Source organism: Lolium perenne, chromosome 4 (assembly GCF_019359855.2).
Source record: "Lolium perenne isolate Kyuss_39 chromosome 4, Kyuss_2.0, whole genome shotgun sequence".
Lineage (NCBI taxonomy): Eukaryota > Viridiplantae > Streptophyta > Magnoliopsida > Poales > Poaceae > Lolium > Lolium perenne.
Genome location: NC_067247.2, coordinates 92,115,153 through 92,121,832, shown reverse-complemented (window position 1 = coordinate 92,121,832; position 6,680 = coordinate 92,115,153).

Genomic DNA, 6,680 nt, shown 5'->3' with positions numbered 1-6,680 from the left:
CGAGAATATTTCGTTACTAGGATTTCTGAAACCAAAAACAGCAGAAAACAGGAACTGGCACTTCGGCATCTTGTTAATAGGTTAGTTCCAGAAAATGCACGAATATGACATAAAGTGTGCATATAACATGTAGAAATCATCAATAATGTGGCATGGAACATAAGAAATTATCGATACGTCGGAGACGTATCAATTACAAACATCATCTCTAATACAATTCTAACTTTCCTTAATATCAAATTGGGCTTCCGAATCTTCTTATTCTTCGAGTCGTGGGCCTTCAATAAACCCCGGGTACTATCTTCGGCAGGCCCATTTGGGATACCTATGTCAAGTATTTATGCTCGATAGTGGGTTCATGTCTCCATTAAATCTGGGGGAGTGACAGAAACCTCTAAGGTTGTGGATGTGCTGTTGCCACTAGGGATAAAACATCAATGCTATGTCTAAGGATATATTCGTTGATTACATTACGCACCATACTTAATGCAATTGTCTGTTGTTTGCAACTTAATACTGGAGGGGGTTCGGATGATAACCTGAAGGTGGACTTTTTAGGCATAGATGCATGCTGGATAGCGGTCTATGTACTTTGTTGTAATGCCCAATTAAATCTCACAATACTCATCATAACATGTATGTGCATGGTCATGCCCTCTTTATTTGTCAATTGCCCAACTGTAATTTGTTCACCCAACATGCTTATTCTTATGGGAGAGACGCCTCTAGTGAACTGTGGACCCCGGTCCATTCTTAACATCGAATACAATCAACTGCAATACTCGTTCTACTATTTTCTGCAAACAATCATCATCCACACTATACATCTAATCCTTTGTTACAGCAAGCCGGTGAGATTGACAACCTCACTGTCACGTTGGGGCAAAGTAATTTGGTTGTGTTGTGCAGGTTCCACGTTGGCGCAGAATCCTTGGTGTTGCGCCGCACTACACTCCGCCGCCATCAACCTTCAACGTGCTTCTTGGCTCCTACTGGTTCGATAAACCTTGGTTTCTTACTGAGGGAAAACTTGCTGCTGTACGCATCACACTTTCCTCTTGGGGTTCCCAACGGTCGCGTGCTGTACGCGTATCAAGACTGTTTTCTGGCGCCGTTGCCGGGGAGATCAAGACACGCTGCAAGGGGAGTCTCCACCTCCAATCTCTTTACTTTGTTTTTGTCTTGCTTTACTTTTATTTACTACTTTGTTTGCTGCATTATATCAAAATACAAAAAAATTAGTTGTTAGCTTTACTTTACTTGCTATCTTGTTTGCTATATTAAAAACACAAGAAAAATTAGTTACTTGCATTTGCCTTACTTATTTCATCATGTTTCCTCCTAATTTTACTTTAACAGATATACCGGTAGGACAAGGGTCTATAATTGGAAGAGATAATATAGAAGAATTTTTCACCCATGTTAGTATGCATGAAGATCTTGAAGATATACCCCTGGCAAAAACTGTCCCTACCTATGAAGATGCCTCTGTCTGTTTGGTACGCATGATGGAAACTAGATTTATTAGTCTCAACCCCATGATACAACACATGTTTCTTACACTTTCTGATATGGAGAGGGGAGAAAAGAGAGATTTTGTTTTAAAAGTCCTTGTGCGAGAATTTGAGGATATAGCCAAAGAAGCTAGAGAAGTTTTTATTAAGCATAAGAGGCTTGGTATGTTCACCGATTTTAAAAGAACACTTGAAAAGATGGATATGGATAGAATTAAGTACACTAATAATGTTAATGATGGTGGGGAGATTAAAGCACCAATACCTTGTAAGCTCCTAGGAATGCATGAAGCTCTAGATGATAATTATGCTTGGCTTGTTCCTGAAAATTTGTTTGATGAGAGTAGCAAGCCCAAGACTAATGAAAAGGGAGCCTCTGAAACTTATGTATACAAAATACAATGCATGGTTGAGAAAACTCCAAACCCCGCTGTAGATGCATCATCTCTTGATGTTACTTGATACACACTTTCTGCGCCTAGCTGAAAGGCGTTAAAGAAAAGCGCTTATGGGAGACAACCCATGATTTTACTACTGCACTTTTGTTTTATATTTGAGTCTTGGAAGTTGTTACTACTGTAGCAACCTCTCCTTATCTTAGTTTTGTTGCATTGTTGTGCCAAGTAAAGTCTTTGATAGTAAGGTTCATAATAGATTTGTATTACTGCGCAGAAACAGATTTCTTGCTGTCACGAATATGGGCCTAATTCTCTGTAGGTAACTCAGAAAATTATGCCAATTTACGTGAGTGATCCTCAGATATGTACGCAACTTTCATTCAATTTGAGCATTTTCATTTGAGCAAGTCTGGTGCCTCTTAGAAATTCATCTTTACGGACTGTTCTGTTTTGACAGATTCTGCCTTTTATTTCGCATTGCCTGTTTTGCTATGCTTGATGGATTTTTCTATTCCATTAACTTTCAGTAGCTTTGTGCAATGTCCAGAAGTGTTAAGAATGATTATGTCACCTCTGAACATGTGAATTTTGATTGTGCACTAACCCTCTAATGAATTGTTTTGAGTTTGGTGTGGAGGAAGTTTTCAAGGATCAAGAGAGGGAGATGATACAATATGATCAAGGAGAGTGAAAGCTCTAAGCTTGGGGATGCCCCGGTGGTTCACCCCTGCATATTTCAAGAAGACTCAAGCGTCTAAGCTTGGGGATGCCCAAGGCATCCCCTTCTTCATCGACAACATTACCAGGTTCCTCTAGTGAAACTATATTTTTATTCCATCACATCTTATGTACTTTGCTTGGAGCGTCTGTTTGTTTTTGTTTTTGTTTTGTTTGAATAAAGTTGGATCCTAGCATTCATTGTGTGGGAGAGAGACAAGCTCCGCTGTTGCATATGGACAAATATGTCCTTAGGCTTTACTCATAATGTTCATGGCGAAGGTTGAAACTGCTTCGTTAAATTATTATATGGTTGGAAACGGGAAATGCTACATGTAGTAATTGGTAGAATGTCTTGAATAATTTGATACTTGGCAATTGTTGTGCTCATATTTAATCTCTTGCATCATATACTTTGCACCTATTAATGAAGAAATACATAGAGCTTGCTAAAATTTGGTTTGCATAATTGGTCTCTCTAAGGTCTAGATAATTTCTAGTAAGGGTCGAACAACAAGGAAGACGGTATAGAGTCTTATAATGCTTACAATATGTCTTTTATGTGAGTTTTGCTGTACCGGTTCATACTTGTGTTTGTTTCAAATAACCTTGCTAGCCTAAACCTTGTATCGAGAGGGAATACTTCTCATGCATCCAAAATCCTTGAGCCAAACACTATACCACTTGTGTCCACCATACCTACCTACTACATGGTATTTCTCCGCCATTCCAAAGTAAATTGCTTGAGTGCTACCTTTAAACTTCTATCCTTTATCTTTGCAATATATAGCTCATGGGACAAATAGCCTAAAAACTATTGTGGTATTGAATATGTACTTATGTATTTTATTTCTTATAAGTTGCTTGTTGTGCGATAACCATGTTCCTGGGGACGCCATCAACTACTCTTTGTTGAATATCATGTGAGTTGCTATGCATGTCTATCTTGTCTGAAGTAAGGGCGATTTACCATGAGTTGAATGGTTTGAGCATGCATACTGTTAGAGAAGAACATTGGGCCGCTAACTAAAGCCATGATCCATGGTGGAAGTTTCAGTTTTGGACAAATATCCTCAATCTCATATGAGAAAATTAATTGTTGTTGAATGCTTAAGCATTAAAGAGGAGTCCATTATCTGTTGTCTATTTGTCCCGGTATGGATGTCTAAGTTGAGAATAATCAAAAGCGAGAAATCCAATGCGAGCTTTCTCCTTAGACCTTTGTACAGGCGGCATAGAGGTACCCCTTTGTGACACTTGGTTAAAACATATGTATTGCGGTGATAATCCAGGTAATCCGAGCTAATTAGGACAATGTGCGGGCACTATTAGTATACTATGCATGAGGCTTGCAACTTGTAGGATATAATTTACATGATGCATATGCTTTATTACTACCGTTGACAAAATTGTTTCTTGTTTTCAAAACCAAAGCTCTAGCACAAATATAGCAATCGATGCTTCCCACTGCGAAGGGCCTTTCTTTTACTTTTATGTTGAGTCAGTTCACCTATTTCTCTCCATCTCAAGAAGCAAACACTTGTGTGAACTGTGCATTGATTCCTACATACTTGCATATTGCATATATTATATTACTTTATGTTGACAATAACCATGAGGTATACATGTTACAAGTTGAAAGCAACCGCTGAAACTTAATCTTCCTTTGTGTTGCTTCAATACCTTTACTTTGAAATTATTGCTTTATGAGTTAACTCTTATGCAAAACTTATTGATGCTTGTCTTGAAAGTACTATTCATGAAAAGTCTTTGCTATATGATTTAGTTGTTTACTCATTACATTTACCATTGCTTCGAATCGCTGCATTCATTACATGTGCTTACAATAGTATGATCAAGATTATGATGGCATGTCACTTCAGAAATTATCTTTGTTATCGTTTACCTACTCGGGACGAGCATGAACTAAGCTTGGGGATGCTGATACGTCTCCAACGTATCGATAATTTCTTATGTTCCATGCCACTTTATTGATGATACCTACATGTTTTATGCATACTTTATGTCATATTTATGCATTTTCCGGCACTAACCTATTAACAAGATGCCGAAGAGCCAGTTGTTGTTTTCTGCTATTTTTGGTTTCAGAAATCCTAGTAAGGAAATATTCTCGGAATTGGACGAAATCAACGCCCAGGATCTTATTTTTCCACGAAGCTTCCAGAAGTCCGGAGAGGAAACGAAGTGGGGCGACGAGGCGGCGACACGCCAGGGCGGCGCGGCCCAAGCCCTGGCCGCGCGGCCCTGTTGTGTGGGCCCCTCGCGTCGCCCCTAAACCTACCTCCTCCGCCTACTTAAGCCTTCATCGATAATAACTCCAGTACCGAGAGCCACGATACGGAAAAACTTCTAGAGACGCCGCCGCCGCCAATCCCATCTCGGGGGATTCAGGAGATCGCCTCCGGCACCCTGCCGGAGAGGGGAATCATCTCCCGGAGGACTCTTCACCCCCATGGTCGCCTCCGGAGTGATGAGTGAGTAGTTCACCCCTGGACTATGGGTCCATAGCAGTAGCTAGATGGTCGTCTTCTCCTAATTGTGCTATCATTGTTGGATCTTGTGAGCTGCCTAACATGATCAAGATCATCTATCTGTAATGCTATATGTTGTGTTTGTTGGGATCCGATGAATAGAGAATGCTATGTTATGTTGATTATCAATCTATTATCTATGTGTTGTTTATGATCTTGCATGCTCTCCGTTACTAGTAGAGGCTCTGGCCAAGTTTTTGCTTGTAACTCCAAGAGGGAGTATTTATGCTCGATAGTGGGTTCATGTCTCCATTAAATCTGGGAGAGTGACAGAAACCTCTAAGGTTGTGGATGTGCTGTTGCCACTAGGGATAAAACATCAATGCTATGTCTAAGGATATATTCGTTGATTACATTACGCACCATACTTAATGCAATTGTCTGTTGTTTGCAACTTAATACTGGAGGGGGTTCGGATGATAACCTGAAGGTGGACTTTTTAGGCATAGATGCATCCTGGATAGCGGTCTATGTACTTTGTCGTAATGCCTAATTAAATCTCACAATACTCATCATAACATGTATGTGCATGGTCATGCCCTCTTTATTTGTCAATTGCCCAACTGTAATTTGTTCACCCAACATGCTTATTCTTATGGGAGAGACGCCTCTAGTGAACTGTGGACCCCGGTCCATTCTTAACATCGAATACAATCAACTGCAATACTCGTTCTACTGTTATCTGCAAACAATCATCATCCACACTATACATCTAATCCTTTGTTACAGCAAGCCGGTGAGATTGACAACCTCACTGTCACGTTGGGGCAAAGTAATTTGGTTGTGTTGTGCAGGTTCCACGTTGGCGCCGGAATCCCTGGTGTTGCGCCGTACTACACTCCGCCGCCATCAACCTTCAACGTGCTTCTTGGCTCCTACTGGTTCGATAAACCTTGGTTTCTTACTGAGGGAAAACTTGCTGCTGTACGCATCACACCTTCCTCTTGGGGTTCCCAACGGTCGCGTGCTGTACGCGTATCACATATCACAGGTGGTTCGCATTTTGAACGTCCGAGGTGTCACCCTCGCTCTGCTTGTTCCAGTGATGATATTGGTCAGTCAGCTCCAAGGAAGTCTGCCACCATGCGGCATAAAGGCAAGGACACTAAGGCCCAATCACAAGTATATGGACTCTGTTGCCTATGCTGCTATAAGGCAAAAGAACTGATATGAGGAAGTAGAGCGGGAGTTTGACATTGAGGACCCCCGTTTTTGGTGCATGGAGCAGCTATTCATTTTTAAGGACATCTATGAACCGAAGCCAAAAGTGAGGCCAATGCAATCTATTGATCTAGATCAGCTCTCAGACAACAACCACTTTGCAGATGCAGTTTGGGTGATAGAGAGGATGGGGTTGCACAAGCTTATGAAGATCAAGTGCAACTACAATATTCTCCTCATACAACAATTATATGCCACTCTTGCTATCAAGAAGGATGATGACCGCACAATGCAATGGATGTCTGTCTCTTCTCCATGTCAGGCCACTTTCCACAAGT